This window comes from Crocodylus siamensis, chromosome 15, assembly GCF_052110815.1.
Source record: "Crocodylus siamensis isolate JL-2025a chromosome 15, ASM5211081v1, whole genome shotgun sequence".
NCBI lineage: Eukaryota > Metazoa > Chordata > Crocodylia > Crocodylidae > Crocodylus > Crocodylus siamensis.
The window spans coordinates 14,091,563-14,109,175 of NC_143409.1; positions in this window are offsets into that span (position 1 = coordinate 14,091,563).

Below are 17,613 nucleotides of genomic sequence, written 5' to 3' on the forward strand. Positions count from 1 at the left end.
GCTGCTAGACTCGGTGTGTACCCCAGGATGGAGACCCCAGCACAGTCGGTGCCTGCGAGGGGAGTCTGGAGCTTGCTGACCTGACTGATGGTGTCTCCTGCACTGGGAAAGGAGCTGGGGAGAGTGTCACACCCCGGTCAGGACACAGCTACTCACACACAGCGCATAGAGCATCAGCCTCTCTCAGACATGTGCACACACGTGGACCTCTGCATGCCTTAGCCAGCACCGGGCTGCACGCTCACAAATACAGGAGGGTGAAGAGCTAGCAGCCTCAGCATAGAGCTGGGCAGCAGAACTTGTGGGTCTCAGCACAAGGGCTGCTCCAGTCAGTCTGCAGGAGAGTCATGACCCCTCCCCATCTATAATGACAGGAGGAGGACTCCTCCGGATAAAGGACATGCTTACTATCAACCAGCAAGCGCCTCACACTCCCCAGACAGTATTTTCCCCTCCCAGAGTCACAGAGGACCTCAACTTCCACCCTTCCCCTCTGCTTGGCCCCTGCACCCCCACTTCCACGGGGGGAGCATCCTGTAGATGTCGGTGCACCCACGAGCATCCATATTCCGGCTGAGCAGAGAACCAATGGAATCAATTAGGCTGCCTGCTTTTAAATTAATCCACAGACAACATGTTGCAAGCTCTTGTGCCTGGATAATCTGTTATTAACTGCCAAGAAATTAGCTATTTCCCCCATCCATCCTCCAGGCCTCAGTCCCCTCTTCCCAGAGCTGATTTAACCATCTCTCTCCTTTCACAGAGAAATCAGCTGCTCAAGAGCTGCTCCCTCCTACTCACCTGCCCGTGGCCTTGCTGAGGTGCAGGACCTCTTGGCTAACGAGGCTTTGGACCAGGGCTGGCGCATGCCCCGTGCCTGCTCCAGGCATGCTGCAGGCAGATATTGCCACCAGCCGTGGGGTTCCTTCCCTGCCAAATGGGGTCGGACCTTGGCCCTTCTAGCCTCTGTACCCGCAGCTTCGTGAGTGACACACCGGGCCTTAGCAGCTCAAAGAACACAAGAGTCGGGGTCTGTAGATGAATAGTCTGCATTGGCTTGTCCTGGAGCTCCAGACAGAAGAGTAAATGCCCAGAGAGACAAGTCAGGATGTAAAGTGAAAACTAGCTAAATGTCGTCCTGTGCAACTTGGAGCGTGATTTAATCTGGCTGATTCCCTGCACTCCCGCACACTCACAGATTCCCACTGCCCTCTTTGGTGCCTGAGGGGAAGGCAGAAGGGAAGTTATCCATGGGAGATGCCTATCCTTAAGGAAGGACCCCAGATGGAGCTGTATCCCCTGTGACCCAGGGTGCCAGGAGAGCCTACAAGATGAATGGCAAGAGGCTGCCAGGACCGGGATCAGGCTCAGACCTTGAAAAGCACATGTTGCTGGGGCAGGGATCCCCACTTTGTCAGGCAAGGGAGCTGGCCAATGGCAGGCGTTCCCAATCAGATCCATAATTCTCCGCCAGCAAGTGCCGTGCTGCGATTACGAGGCATGTTATAGCCCTTGGCTCAAGGTCGTTGGAACAGTCAACGGACTGTAAAAATATGGACACAATTAATCTCGCCTAGAAGAGCTTCGCTGTGAGAAGACATAGCATGGAGTAGCAGGCGCCAGGCCCCAGTCTCGGGGACTCGTTGCTGTGGCCCGTCTAGCCAGGCTGGCCAACTCGGCAGCAACAACACCTGGGTGCAACTAGGGACAGCCCCACAATGACAGAAACACATGGTTTTACCTGCTTAGCACTAGCCCTTGGCAGCAGCCCAGGCTGAAGCGGGGCCAATAATTGTCTGTGATGACAAAGCCTGACCCAGGCCAGGCTCGGCTTGCTGCTCAGAGCCTAGGGCTGGATGGTAACACCTTTCCCTTCACAGACCAGCTGGGAAAGGGGGCTGTGAAACCACAGAGATGCAAGGCACACCGAGCCTGAGCTGGTGTTTTCAGGGGAGAACGGTGCCTGTAGGAGCAGGAACTGTACCTTGAAGAGATTTAGCTTTTCACAGCCAAGAAACTCAAGGGCAGGGGTTGGGAAATAAAACCCAACCAAGCCAAAGTGTTTTTGTCCAAAATGAGATGTTGCTCAGACTGTCTCCAGCCCCTAATCCTGTCCCACTGCTGTGTGGCCTGGAGTATCTCTTGCTTGGCTTTGTGTTTTGTGATCGCATATGGGAAAGCAAGGGCATGAGCATAGGGAGACAGCATATACGAATGCTAGGATGAGGGATGGGTCCCTGCACATATATGAAGGTACACAACATATGCTGCCATGTGGGGAAGGAAACATATAAAATAGGGGTGGCCAAGCAGCGGCACACACATGATACACACAGCAGATTAAGGAAGGGACAGGCAGCACAGCAGCAGGTAGAGCAGGGAGCAGAGGGCAGAGCAGCAGATCAGACAGGGAACACAGCATGGATCAGAGAAGAAGAGCAAAAAGAAGGGGATCCAAGTGGCACCCAGGGGAGGTGCAGGGCTAATTTGGGGCACATCTGCCAAAAACAGTGCTCCCCCGATTCAGAATAGGTGCATCTGTGAGTGTGCTTTGCAGGGGTGGGTTTAGTTTGCATCACTCTGTGTGTATGCATGAGTAGTTGTGTGCTTGTATCAATGCATGGGCACATGCACAGAGGGGGCTGGTGTGTGGGTGGCTGTGTACAATGTGTGAAGGTGGAGGTGGGATTCTGTGTCCACTGTACACACACATACCCTGTGTGTGCTGTCCAAGCCCAGGCCTGCAGACACACTAGCCCCTTACCTACCAGCTCACTGCCTGAGCAAGCCATTGCTTTGAAGCCGAAGATGCCCGAAGGAGAGGATCCTGCTGGCTGAAATGCCACGGGGGGGTGGGGGATATGCTGTATACAGTGCATGTGGAAGGGAGCATGCATGGCTGTGTACTGCGTGCATGTGGAGGGTGGGAGGAGAGAGGGAGAGAGTGTGTGCGCGGTGGCAGCGTGTGCTTAGGGTGAGCATTAATGAAAATGCCAATTGAATCTGCAAATTATCTCCATCAGAAAAATCTGGGATTAATTAAATTTAGAGAGACAAATGCTGGGTGTGTGGCTGAGCTACGGAAGATGCCTTCCTCAGCTGTGCCGCCAAGTCTGGTAACGAGCTCCCGGCGGGACGGGAGAGTGAGGACATGCCTGGTACCTCTTACGTGTGATCTGGTTGCATGTGTGGAGGGGTGCACGCAGTGTTTAAGCTGAGCTGGCAGCCCCAGTGCTGAAAGCCACCCCTGAGGGCTCCAGCACCTTGGACATAGCATGCAATGTATAAGACAAAGATTTCTGGGACCGGGACAGGGACCCAAGAGGAGCAGAGAGTTTGTGGAAGATCAAAGGAGCTGGGCTGGGTGTAAAGGGGATTGATGCTGCACAGTGACCCCTGCCATGAGTCACATCCATGTGCGGGGGCAGGGCACACTGAGGGTCCTCTGATAGTCTCCCTGGAGGTTCAGGTCAGCCCCTGACATGGGATATTTTTCTCCTCAGGAGCTGAGTGGTCAAGTGTCCCCCTTTAACTTAATAGGTAAAGTCCACGGGGCCAGCAGGGTCAGCACATTCCTGCCACAGAGCCTTGCTCACCCAGCCAGGAGCAGGCCTATTCCCAGCCCGGGACTGATAAAGGAGCCTCCCCCAGGAGAGATGGCTGTGGATCTCTGGAGGCAGCAGGTCAGGTGCCTGTGGCACAGCTAAGCCGGCTGTGGGGAGGGAAGAGCAGGTTGGCGAGAGGAGCAGGGCTGGCACAGCCGTCAGCATGGAGCCCTGCAGCTCCAGCCTGCAGCGGCACTGCTCCCATGGTCCCTGGCCACCGCTTTGGCTGCCGGGGGTGGCCCCCACCCTCCCGGAGGAGCATCCCTCAGGCTGCTGCTCCAGCCTCCGCAGCCAGTGCTGCCCCAGGCCAGGGCCTTGGCCGTGCTCGTGGTTTGTCACCGCGGGTCGGCCCCGTGCGGAGAGCTCGCGTCCACTTGCATTACACGCTGCGAACAATTCAATTTGTCACTGGCTCCCTGATTCTAATAACTGTGGGCGCCTGCGGCCCAGCACGGAGCCCAGCTTCGCCGTGACAACCGCAGATTAATATTCATAAGCAAATTCAGCCTCCTTAAAGAATCTCCATGTCAGCGGCTTGCAAGGAGCCCCTGACTCCTCCGCCGCTCTGCACGCCAAGAGATCTTTGCAAATCTCAGGGCAAAGGGACCGGCCACCTTGCCAGGGGGTAGGGTGGGCACTAGGAGGTGCCTCTGCCCTGCCAAAGGGACAGAGCAACCCACTTGGCTGCAGCCTCAAGACCATGGGGCTGATCAGCTCTCTACCTTGGCAAAGTCCCCTTCCCTGGGGTACGCTGGCTCCCTGGTCCTGCCAGCTTCTGAGCCCACCCAGCCGCTGGCTTGTTTGTTCACTTGCTGGATAGCCTTTGGGGTCACCATCCTCTCCCTCCTAGCTTCCCACCTGCACCTCCATCAGGATGCCATCCTTCTCTCCATCGTATCCTGCAGCAAGTCATCCAGGAGGGCTGAGAGAGGCTGGGGGGCTACTAGGGACAGCAAACCCAGCCCCCACCGCTGCCTGCAGTGTCATTCTGCTCAGAAAATCCTATAAGGAGCCAGGGAAGGAATGAAGTGGAATAGGAGGAAGTGCTTGTGGCTTGGTTGGATGTGAACAGAGAGACTTGACTCCCCTCTCACCTCTGAATAAGAGGGCTGAGACTTGGACCTGACCAGGCTGTACTTGCTTTGTGCAGAGGGAGAGAGTCCTTCGCTGTCCAGGGCTTTCTGTTTGGCATTCTCCACCAGCACAAAATAAGATTAAGGGCAGAGAAATACCCAGCCCATGAATGCATATCAGAGTCTTTAATGTAGTTGCTATGAACTGTGCCCGGCAGGGGGCAGCCATCAACCCTGGAGCACCTAAATTCAAGGGGAGCTGGACTGCCAGCTCCTCCCCTCCCCCGTGCCTCATTTTTCTCCTAGCAGTCACCTGGGGGCACCATGGGGTGGGTGGACGAGCACTCCTCCTTGCAGAGTGTGCATGCATGCATCCGTGCTCAGGCAGCGGTGGCAGGGGGGTGGCTGCTGCGCTAGTGCCAGATGGTGGATGAGATTACAAGAATTTGATTTTCAAATAATCCATAAACCTGGCAGTACTCACGTCCTTCCACATGCATTATCTTGTAATCCCAGGGAAGGGGATGGTGTAGAGCACAGAGCCTCATCCTCCCTGTCTGCGAGGGCTCTAACAAGCACCAGTTAATCCCCTTTTTGTTGGCAGGTGCTTACAGGAAACCTACAAAGGCCCAGCCCCACCACGGCAGGGAACCTGCAAATCAGGAGCACCCAGATACCCATGCCTGCCCCTCAACTGCCTGAAGTATGTCTGTCTCGTATGCGGCATCCGATGTACCTGGGCACAGGGTTCAACCTGGGGATAGATCCTGGTGCTTCCTGGCATGTGTGGGTGTAGGAGACGGTGCAGGATCCTCAAAGTGCAGGGCTGGAAGGAGCCTCAGGAGATCACCTAAGCTGCCTTTTTGCAGGTAGGCAGGGTCAAGCTTACCTCGGCTGTTCCTGACAGGTGACGGTGCAGCCACATCAGCTGGGACAGGAATCTCCATTCCCACTGGAATAAGCTTGGGAGCTCAGCCTAATGTCTGCCAGGTGAATCCAACGAGCCTCCTTCCTTGGTGAACCCATCTGTGGCCTGGGCACATTCAACTGTGGCACGGCTAATGTTGCAGCTGCCCAGCTACACCTTGTGCTGTCTGAGCCCATCCGACATGCAGCAGGTCCCTATCTCAGCCACTGGGAGCCCAGGAGTGATGCCTCCCATACAGCCTTGTCTTGGCTGCATCACTCCTTCAGGAATGACTGATACTCAGCACCCACTGAGCGCTCAGGTGGGTTTTTGACTGCCTGCTGGGTGACACTGCGGAGACCACCCCCCCCTCCAATGGGGGACTGTGACCCAAACCCCACCTCCGAACTCTTCAGAAGCCTGGATCTTACCAACACCCAGAACCATTTACTTACCTGGCAGCCTCTGGGCAGCCAGGAAAAATACGTAGATGCCACAACCAGCCGTGTAGAGGCTCCATGACCATCTCCACCATAATCCCAGGCTGTGGGGCCCTGAATCTCCACTTAAAGTGCAGGTGAGCTCAAGCTCACTCAGGACCTGGGAGCACTGCCAGTGCCTTCATTAGGTCTCTTCCCAGCTCTACTGCAACAGCACTTTCACCTGGGGATGGGAGTAGCTGAACAGTGCTTCAAGCTCCTCAGCCCAGGCAGCAAATCCAGCTGCTAGCCACTCCCAAGCAAGGACACCAGCAGCTCCTATCCTAGCATAAGGCTGTTGCTCCAGAGGGTATTTTCCTTACAGGCATCCCCCTGCACATACACTCGTCCCACCTGCAGCAAATCCTAGTTGAGCTGGGGGGATTTCTCAGGGCCCACCCAGGACACACTGAATCAACTGAAAATACCCGCTGCCTTGAGGGGGAAGGTGGTTTCCTAGGGGTTGATCCTGACTTCAGGCAGGGCTGCTGAGTAATATAACTACACAGAAAGGGCTGGCAGTCTTATCTGAGCTGAGCCAGGCCTGTAAAACTCTCCCAGCTTGTCAGGGCTCCAGTCCCAGGGGAAGGAGCCTGGCTGCAGGACTCTCCATCTAACCCATCTGGAGCCGGTTAGTGGTCATTCCCTCCCATGAACTGAACCTCCTCTGCATGGAAAGAGGAGGTTTCCAGGGCATTCAAGGAAAGTCCTGGTTTTCTCTCTAGCTTCAGCAGCTTCTCCCTGCCACTGTTTCTATAGGACTGAGGGCTCACATGGGGCACAGTGCAGACCAGCCTGCTCATTTCCTCCTGCCTAGCCTCCCAATCCTGCTCTGGCAGCTCAGCTTGCTGATCTCCGGCCTTTGAGCTCAGGCTGCCCTGGTCCAAAAACCTTCACCCTGTAGGACACAGTGTGGGAGGTTACAGGCCAATAGGATAGATGCAACTCGCCCTCAGGAACTGGCAGGCTACACATCAAGTCTAATGCTGAACAGTCCCTGCCCCGAGCCAGCTGACTGCCCCATGGGTCCGCTCTCCTGGCCCTATCCTCGACAGGCTGCTCCCGTTGTGCTCCTGGGTTATGGGGTTTGTGCCTGGCTGCAGGGATAAGCCTCTGCATAGCCGATGTAGTCTGAGAGCAGGCGTCCAGGATGGTAGTTTTGCTGGTCATGCAAAGCCCAGCAACAGGGGAGGCTTTATGACATGATCATGTATAGAGCTGCCACCACGTTTGCACGTCTGGTCCCCTGAGGCAGCTGTTTGGTGACACATGTGCATGCTTACACATGGGTGGGGTGAGATCTCCACATGGCCGCTGCTCGGATGGGGTTGGTGAAGAGAAGGGGAGCCCAGGACCCCTTAGGAACTGACCAGCTTGAGCCCTCTGGGACAAAAGCTTTGGCAGTCATGGGCAGGCATCTCCAGAGAGGTGCTCTCTCTGCTGAGAGAGATGGGGTGGGGATTGCAAAGGATGAGACAAAGCACAAGCAGAGCGGGACTCAGCCCAGGCCTAGGGTAGCAGAATGGCTGCAGGTCAGGACCATGATGCACCAGCAAGGCAGCATACAGGAGTGGAGTAGCAGGGGCTGCCAACTGGGGTGGAAGTGCTGCAGGAAGAAATGGGCCTGGGATGCGAAGGTCAAGGATTTTGCAGGTCTGGACTGATGTTCACTACTAGCTGAGTCCCTAGGCATGACTGCCACTGACACAGGGCTAAAGCGCTCAGAGGTCCCAGCACAGACCTCCCCCCCCCCCCACACACACACACCTTCTCCTTGCAGCTCCAAGTCTCCACATTGCCCACAACAACTCCCACAGACCCCAGAGCACTCACTGCCCATAGCTGCCTTCCAAGGAAAACGCCCGCTGCCTCCTTCAGAGGGAAACATCGAAGGATCAGCCCTAAGGTAATCTAACCCCCACGGTCTCATGGCTCCAGCCTAACTTTAGGAAACCTGCAGTCCTCACAAGGGCTCTCATCCATCCACGCACAACTGCCCCCCAAGCCACCCTCAATGCAGCGTTCAATACACAGCCTCCAGAGACACGCACAAACAGCCCCTCTGCTCTCTGCGGCCCCACAGCCTTGCCTGTCTCTCCCACTGCTTCCCAGAGTCCCAGCCAACTCCAGTGGCTGGGCAATGGGGAAGGCAGCCCTGTGCAAGCCCCTCTTCTGCAGCATGATTGCCCTCTGCGTCCTTTTGGCTGGCTAGGCAGCTTGTCAGCCCTCACTTGGCCTTTTTTTCCTTCCTCTTGCAGTGAATCATAGAATCACAGAGAAGCGGGGCTGGAAGGGACCTCTGGAGGTCATCTGGTTCAGTGGTTTTCAATCTTTTTTTGGACCAGGACCCATTTGTAAACATCGATGTCCACTCCTGACACAGTGCCCCTCGTTCCCGACCCACTGCCTCCAGCCCCCCACCCTGTGTATGGGGTGGAGGGAGGTGTGGGTATGGGGGTAGGGGGGTGCCAAGCAGCCCCTGGCAGCCTGGAGCTCTGCCAGCCTGCAAGGGAAAAGCCGTGGCTTCCCACACTTTTCTCCTTTAAAGGAGAATTCATTTTTAAAGTTTCTTAATCCATTTTTAAAGTTTGTTTGTGACCCTTTCATATATTCTTGTGACCCACTTTTGGGTCATGACCCACAGGCTGAGAAACACTAATCTAGCCCGACCCCCTGCCTGAGACAGGATCATCCCCATCCTAACCAGCCTACATAAGTCCTTGTCCAACCCATGTCCAGGTCATCAACCCTGTTGCACAACTTGGTGTATGGTGCCTCAAACCACTCAAGGCACCCTAACCTGCCACAGGTAAAGCAGGGGCACTGCAAGGCTTGTTAAAATTCCCTACAGAGATCCAGGGGAGAGGGCCATGCCCCACTACAGAAGACGGCAAAACCTCGTAGTTCTGACCAATCTGACCATGGGATAAAATTCCTTCCTGATCCCAAATGTGGCGATCGGTTTGACCCTAAGTAGAGGGGAAAGACCCTCCAGCCAGGAGCCTCCAGGTCTGAGTCCTAGCAGGAGCATTGGCAAAGCCCAGTCAAACTCGCCAGCCTTGGCTGCAGCCAATACCCACTGCTTCCGAAGAAGGCAAAGCCCCCTCGACACCTGTAGTATCTTGCCCTGACCCTGGCTGGCAAGGTTTCTTATAGGACAGAACTACTGAGACCCCATGAGCCCCAAGTAGCTAGCCATACTAGTCCAGTCACTGCTATCAGGGGGGACAGCCTGCTACACCGCACTCTCCCACACCAGCTTCCCCAGGCTCCTCGAGGCACAAGCCCCACAGGTTATGAGCAGGGTTAGACAACACGGTGGGGGTAAATATTGGCAGCTGAGCTACACTATGGCTCCCACCCTTCCTGCTGCTGAAGGAGCTGAGCCACTGCTGAGATAACAGGGCTATATTAAAGCAAAGCTCCATATAGGGGCAGATCTTACAAGATTTTCTGGTCAGAGCCTGGCACCTAGTGGCAAGGACAGGGATTGGCTTGCACACAGCTGCCCACAATGAGCTCTTTTTTGGGCACGTCGGGCAGAAATGTGTTCCATGATGAAGCCCCAGGAGCCACAGCCCTGCACATCACACAGGGTGATGTGGGGTCTGGTCCCATGAGTGGAGGCAGCGCAGGGCCCTGGAACCCCAATCCCAGACCACAGGCCTGATGGAGGTGACACAGGGTGCCAGAGCCCAATCCTGGTACACAGGACTGGGTGAAGGTGGCTCAGGACTGTGGGGCCCTGATCCTGGCACAAGGCTGCATGGGCCCCAAGCCAGACTGAAGATCGGCCTCACGTCACTCATCTGGCCCATGGGGCCAAACAGTTGAACGCTGCTGCCCTAGGCCAAGTAGAACCAAGGGCTCAAAGGAGAGGATGCCTCCTATTTTCTCACCCACGTTGCTGCCTGAAGTGCCCCTAAGAGTGCCCCTTAGCCCGAAACCAGGGTCTAGGAGGGCACTCAACAGTTCGCCTTCACAGCTCCCTCCGGTCTCTGCTCTCAAACAGGCCCCTCCTGTGAAAGCTCATCCAACATCTCAACTCATGCAAGCTGTGCTGAGACCACAGATCATGAAACAGCTCCTGCTGTGCAGGCAATGCACCGCATCGATGGCTAATGCTAATGGGCTGCATTGACCACGTAGAAAAGCAGTCCAAGGCAGGGCAGCAGCTCACCAATGTGCAGAACCAGATTTTGCGATTAGCACACGGCTCAGACGCCTCATTCCAACCCTTCCAAAAAAAAGTGACCTTAACAAAAGGATTACTCAGAATTCAAAAGCGAATGGGATTTGTGACCCATTATATTAACGGGGAATGAGGAGAGAGCTGTACAGAGAGTGAGCACTGCTGACAGGTCACCAAACCAATTATTAAGTGCTCACAGATCACTAAGCTGGATATACTCGCACATCAAGATAAATTTCTATTTGCCTGCAAATGCAGGACACTACCAAAGCTGTCCTTCCCGAGTCGGTCTGCTTTTCTCCGTGCCCATTAAACTTGGATTATTTCTAGTTACTTTGCCCATTAATTCACTTCTCCCACAGGTTTAATGCTCAGGAATAACATTTGGGAGGGTAAAACCTGAAAGGATAAATGTAGTATGTGCAATTACTTTGATAAATGACAGAGCACAGAAGGCAGGCAGGCAGGACACTAAGCTGCAAGGCCGCGCACACACTATACTGGGAATGACAACACAGCCCTCCTGCTAGGTACGTGGGAACAGCAGTGACAGTCTGCACACCTCAGGTCCACCTAATCCCTTATTCTGTCCTTGACAGGGGCTAGGTTACTTCAGAGAAAGGTGAAGGCCACAGTAGTGGGTAGATGTGGAATAAACTGCCTCCTACTCTGAGTCTCTAACAGTTGTAGATCAGGTTAAGTCTTGAAGCACAATGCTTACAATGCCTTTCTCAGCATTAACTAAAACACCAGATAGTCTTCATATCCAATAAACATCCCAGCGCCTTTAAGAAACTCGCTTAAGTGACACGTATGGCACTGTGTCCTCCACCATAACACATGCTGTGTGCAAAAGCATGTCCTACCGTCAGTATTGAATTTGTCTCTTTTAATTGCATTGAGTTTACCCTTGTCCTTGCATTATGAGATGCCCTTGCATGTTAGCAGCCCCTCCTGGCGGGTCCCTGGGTACAATCACTCGCTCGCTGATGAGCTTTTACTTACTTTGAGACTTTATGGGAGAAAGAGGAGGCATCAGGAAAGTCTCAACTAAAATATCCCTTCTGACTTAAAGGCTTCCTAACACCAAGTACTTCCCATCAGCCTTGAAGGCTGTTGCATATTTGCTTAGTTTTGGGGATTTGGAATCATTGAGCATTGAAGGCAAACATTTTGTCACCATTTCATGTACAGCCCCTCCCCATCCCATGCCAATGCCCCAGCCCACTATGTCCAACCTCATCTTCTCACCTCTCCCTGTGGATACACACTAGTGCTTACCTGTTGCCACCATAGCACTTGTCCTACAGAGACATCGGTTGCATGAAGTTGTGTGGGTGGCTCCATAGCATGGAAAACACACATGTGCAGCCGGCACTGAAGACCTAACACGCTCACGCCTCGGATGACCCAAATCAAGCTCTGAAAACTGCTTCCATTGCCTTACCCTGCTGTGCCACCTGGCTGCTCCGAGTGGAATTTGCTTGATTTGGTTCCTCAAGGCCTGCTCCTTCGGCAAGCTGTGAGCACCATCTGATGGGAGAAACAGGCAGAGCTCATGGAAATGCTGGGAGCCGTCAGAGAAATTCCCATCCAAGCCCCTTGAGGCGTCTCATGATGCAGAGTTTCCAATACAAATTAAATTCTATGGAGTTTTAATCCAGAGGCTGCCAAAAACAAAACAAAGCAAAAATTGAAGACCTCTCTCTCCACCTTCTGTTCTAGCAGAACGACCGCAACAAGAAAAACAGTGAGGAGAGGACATCATGGAGTTTTATTAAATAGGCAGAAAAACAAAACAGTGGAGGCTCAGCCAAGATGCCTGTGAGAAGCAGGCAGGCCCTTCTCTGAGGAAACAGACTCTCGGGCGATTTTTACACCAAAAAAAGGCTAGAGCTTGGGGCTCTGTGTGTGCAGGGATAGGGGTAGGATTTGCCAGCTGCCGACCCGGTCATGGGCAATTCTCACCCTTTCATCAGGGTGGCAGTGATAAAACAGTGGCATGCTCATGGCATAACTATGCACCTGGGAAGGAGGGACAAGGAGATGGAGCTATAGCCAATGACTTGCCTTTTCTTCCCAAGAAAGCATGGACAAATCAGAGCTTAGGTACACCTGTAACCAAAGGCCTAAAACACCTGGGTCAGGTGGCTTCTAGCAGGTTGATGAAAGAAACCTCATCCTTTCCCGCACAAGGACCCTGGCATGAAGGGCTAGTTCCCATCCCGCTGCTCAGTTCATCTACCAAGTTGAAGGGTATCTGCCTCCTGAACCTATCACCAACCCTGGCAGCCCTGTTAGCATTGCCAGTAGAGAGGCTAAGGCTTGCATGCTTTATAGCGACTGGTCTCCTCTTCATCCCCCAGCATCAGCCCCTCTTTGGACACGTATGAGGCTGCATATGGGGTGGATGCTTCTCTTGGTCCTGCTAAATACAACAAAGAGCAAGAGAGAGATGGGTTGCTGGACAGCCACCTAAGCACCTTGCACACCACTCAGGTCTACACGGTGCACTCACAAAGGGATCATTTCCTCTTTCCTCTCACTGATCCGTTCCAGAGCTCCTGCCCTAACCAGCAGCAGGATGCCTCCTAAATGGGCTCATGGGGGAAAGAGAGAAAATCCTATTTTACCTTGGAATTTTTATCCTAGGACTCAGGATCTTCATGGCGGGATGCCCCATCCCGATGGTAACCGGAGACAGAGCAGATCTCTGTTCTGAGCTGGAGCTATGGACACCCTCTCAGGAAGAGCTCTCTAGAGTGACAAGAGTCATTTTCAACATTGCCTAATAATTGAATCTAAAAAGTGCTATGCCACTCAAACTATTTGTGGCAGAGCCTTGACAAGACATTTAGGGATCTCCTGACAGAACAGCCATTTCCCTTGGAAATGACTTAACAAGACAGTCATGGCCAAAAAACCCCCAAAATCTCTGTCCAGAATGCAGTTTCTAAGGTGGGGATACAGCTCTATGTGTCAGACCATCTGTAATGAAAATTCATCAGTAAGACAGTTTTCCCTCAGTACTTTCTGTGTCAGAAAGTGTTCACAGTAGGAGGTGAAGAGCAATATATATATCTATATAGACACACACACACCCCCCAGTTCCTAGGAAGGAGGGAATCTATATACCCAGAGGGGACTGAAAAGGAACTTCAGGGTTAGAAAGAGGTCCTGCTCCTCAGCTCCTTTCTACCAAATGCTGCATCAGCAGGGGTGAAGAAATACGAAAAAAAACTAGAGTCTGAGAAAGCATGGAGGGAAGGCATGGAGGTAACCTTACAGACCTCCTCCTCAGATCTACACAAGCTCACCGCCCACAAAAATACTGCTGCTCTTCTCAGACAGCGCGTAGTAATAGATGTACCCACCCCTGTGAAAGCCTCTGCTAGACACGTTCCTTTTCCTCTGCAGGATCTGTTCACATTTCACTTACTACCTCCTACTTCAAGGTGTTTAGATGTAACCAAGTGGGCAAGGATACCGCATCCCATACAAGATCACGATGACCTTGGAGGTGGAGATCAGATCTGCCCACAGAACTGCCACACGTGATAGAGAGTAGAACTGCAGTGCTATAGAAAGCATGCCAAATGCTGAAACTCCAAGATGCCTTCAGCAAGAAATGGAAGAAAACTAACACCTAGAAAACTAAGTGGGATTTTTTTGCAGGACTCATGGACCACAGATGGATATCACAACAAGCACCTGGACACCGACAGAAAATGGTAAGTGGTCCTCAGAAATCTTTTGTAACAGTAGTGATAGGCTTTCGTGGGTTTCTCACAGTGCACTATACCTTGCAATCATTCACGTCTTCTTCCAAAAAGTGATGACTTTGAATCCTAGGATCAGTCCATCTTGTAAAAAATATGGCAACATTCCTGCATCATCTGACTTTGCTCTGGTGCATTCCTCGTAAGACCAACTTCTAAATATTGATCAAGCCACAACAGGAAATTCCCAAGTGATGTCAGAGATGCTAGGAGAGTGTTAAACACCATCTCAGAACAAAAGAATGCAGGATTTTTCCTCTCAGCTTCTGTCAATGAATTAAGCAGCACTAGGGATTGGTACCCATTACAGCATTTTGTGCATGTGTTGGACATTCAAGAAAAGACTCCATTGATACCTAAAATCATATCTGAGAACCTAGACTTGAGGGGTACCAAGGTGATTACAATTACTGCAGTCAGTTCCTTCCTGCTCCCCTGTATCATTTATATAGTCAAGGACTCCGAGGTCAAAGGATAAAAGGAAGGGTCTTTTAGCCAAGGTCTGAGATAAAGGGACTGTAGCCTCTGCTTCCCAGTCTTCTTCACACAATACTTCTTTTGGTTTCTCATCTGGATTTGGAGGCATATAGGCTTCTGACCTCAACTGACCCAGTGAGAAGCTAGCTGAGCTAAGCTGCATTCTAGTGGTGAGAAGGCACCTCACTGAGTCAGCCAACTTGAATTTTCCTTCTTGGCATAAAACCCTGAGGAACAGAGCAACAATTTCTGGCCAGGATATGAAAAAGGCCATTTTTATAAGCAGCACTGGAAGTTTCTGCCTTCTTAATAGATATAAGCATTTTTCTGAAAAACTGCCTGCTGGAAACAGGGAGTAGTGAGCTTGCTGGCTTACAGCATGAGATAGCACGTTTCAGGTCTCTTTCCTTGGGATGCATTCCCCTCCATTCTCCCACCCAGGAATGGAATCCAAATACATTTCTCTACAAGCAATCTGCACTGATTGTCTCAGGATCCATCAGGTAGCCATGAAATAATTCTGAGTTTACCTAGAGATGCCAATGTGGACCTGAACCACGATCTCTGAGCACTAGATTTGTCACAATTACTGGCCAGAAATGAAACAAGAATTGTGCTGGGCAAGGGTATCCATATATAAGACCAACTAGCCCAGGAGTTGCATCATACTCAAGTCCAATTTATTAAACACTTTCTTCTCTCTCCTAAAGTAAACATCTTATGCAATAACTTCAATAGTGTGTATTTTGGTTGTAATTAATCCATTTGTTTCCTCAAAGCTGTTTTTCTGAAGGCTTTTAACAACAGCTGCTAAAGTCTGTGCAACATGATAAGGCTATCCAGACATGCATCATTTCCACTTGAAGGGAGATATGATATAGCATTTCTGAATATCGTTGTAGAAGTGACATGTCCCAGGGGAGGGCTCTGTGCTGAAACTGGTTCTTGTTGTAGCAGAAGCTAACTACCTCTGAAAGATGCTCACCAACTGCATCTTTACCGAGCCTCCAGAAAGGTCCCCCCCATCCCTCTCTTCCCAGATTTTGAAGTTTGGGGAAGATAATGCTGTAATGATGAATTTCAAAATTTCTACCTAGAACACTGAGCTCCTTATAGACTGGACACCCATGATATAAAACAGGCTGCAAATCATTTGGTATCATAAAGCAAGACAATGCCCTTTCTGAAGTATATCTCCCCTGGAACTGGCGCTATCTTTCTAGCAGATATGTGCTATTGCATTCTTAACCTGTGATGCTACAAGGGGACTTTGTTCCAATAAAATATATTACCCATTATATAGTTGGGAGAGGGTTTGGGGGCACTAAGGGCCCTTCTTCAGGTCTCGCCAGATAGTCAGAACTGAGAACTGTTCCTGGGTCAGTGAGCAGCCTCTTCCCCAAGTAAAATAAACCATGCCTCTCCTCACATATCCTCTGGATCAGCAAAGCTATGACATTCTCAAGCAGTCATCAACTGGGGCAGGTCAATCCTGATGATGGCCCTTCGTGAAGTCAGTAAGGAATCTGCTCAGACTTGAAAAACCCAAAGCCGAGACACTTTGGGAATTTCAGAGAATCGGTGTTGACTTCCAACTCTCCAGGAATGTAGCAACAGCCTCCAGCCGTACAAAACATTTCTCGGCATAGGAGCCTGAAGGAACGCAGCATTGAGGAACACCTGCTGAGATAAGGGGGCTGGAAGATTCTGCACTGGAAAGACAGAGGCATTGTCTGCAGCCTCAATAATGGCTTTACATCTCTGTCCTCCAAAATACTTGGGAGGATATCAGACGTTAACATGGAATGCCAATTCCTTGAACTGGTGCCACAGTTGCTCTAGGGATACAGCTTTGGAGCTCTTGAATACACAGCAAACCCATGAAGTGAAGCACCCATCCTGAAAAAGATACCAGGCAAGAAGCATCTTGCTTAAAGTAGCTTTTGTATGACATGCATGTGTGTGTGGCTTTGATTTGCTTTTGTGTATGTTTGCAAATGCTCTCCTGGCTGAGCAGAGACCAGCCCAAGAGACTGCAGGCAATTTTGGGTTTTTTTTGTTTGTTTTTTTAGAGCCAAGGTTACTGTGTCCAAATTCATTTTCAAGGTGGGCCTTACTCTCCAGTCTGAGAATTTAGCTGGATTAACCCAACAGTAGATCCAAGGGTTTCATTAAGGACAGAACAGCGGGCTTAATTTAGTCAAAGTGAGGACAATACTTTAGTCCTTGCAAGCGAGTAGCTGCTGATGCGAGTTCTCACTTCACCTTAATCATGTCCCCATAACCCAGTGACAAACAAGTACAGTTTTTCTTTACAAGCATGAGCATTTGTTTCATTTAGGAAAAACAGGCATTTGTGAAGTTTGCACTTCCTTGAGAGAGACACAATTGACCTTAAGATATCTCATCCAATGCTGTACCTTTAGCTTTCTCCTCCAGAGAATCTATAGGGGTAGTCTCTTATGAGAGGCTTTATGGCTTTGGGCTGTCTTTTTAAAAGTTTAAATATCTCTCAGCACTTCTGGCTGGAGCAGAAACATCTTCTGGATGCTGCAGATGAGAGGTGGACTTCATTTTCTGAGCCTCAGAGGGTTCCATTTAAGCTTTCCTGCTTGCTCCATATCCCATAAGGACATGCCTTCCCACCCCTACAGGAGAGGCAGGACCTCAAAGTCTTACCCCAGCTCTATACCACTCATCTGGTCTCAGTGAAAGGGTATCCACACAACCTGCTCAGTTCTCTGAGCAGGGACTTTGCCTACCCCATGGCTGGAAGCTAGATTCCTGTGGCTCTCTCTGAGCCTGCAATTTGAGGGAGCCAGGAACCACCAGGGCTGTCTCTAACCTCTCTACAGACCCATGCCCCCTTTCCTTTTGGTTTCTTTTTCTTCTTCTTCCTATTGTTAGTTCAGCAGTTTTGAGGAAATTCTCAAAGCCAAAAGACAAGGTGTTTCAAACATGTTTTAAAAGTCCATTAAAGCGGTTTCAAAGGGAACCCCAGAGCCTGCCACACGCATCCCTTGGAGGCAAAGAAACCTGGAGTACTTCAAAGGGCTGGACCTGCTCTGGCTCCCCTTGTCCCAGAGGCGGAGAGCAAATCA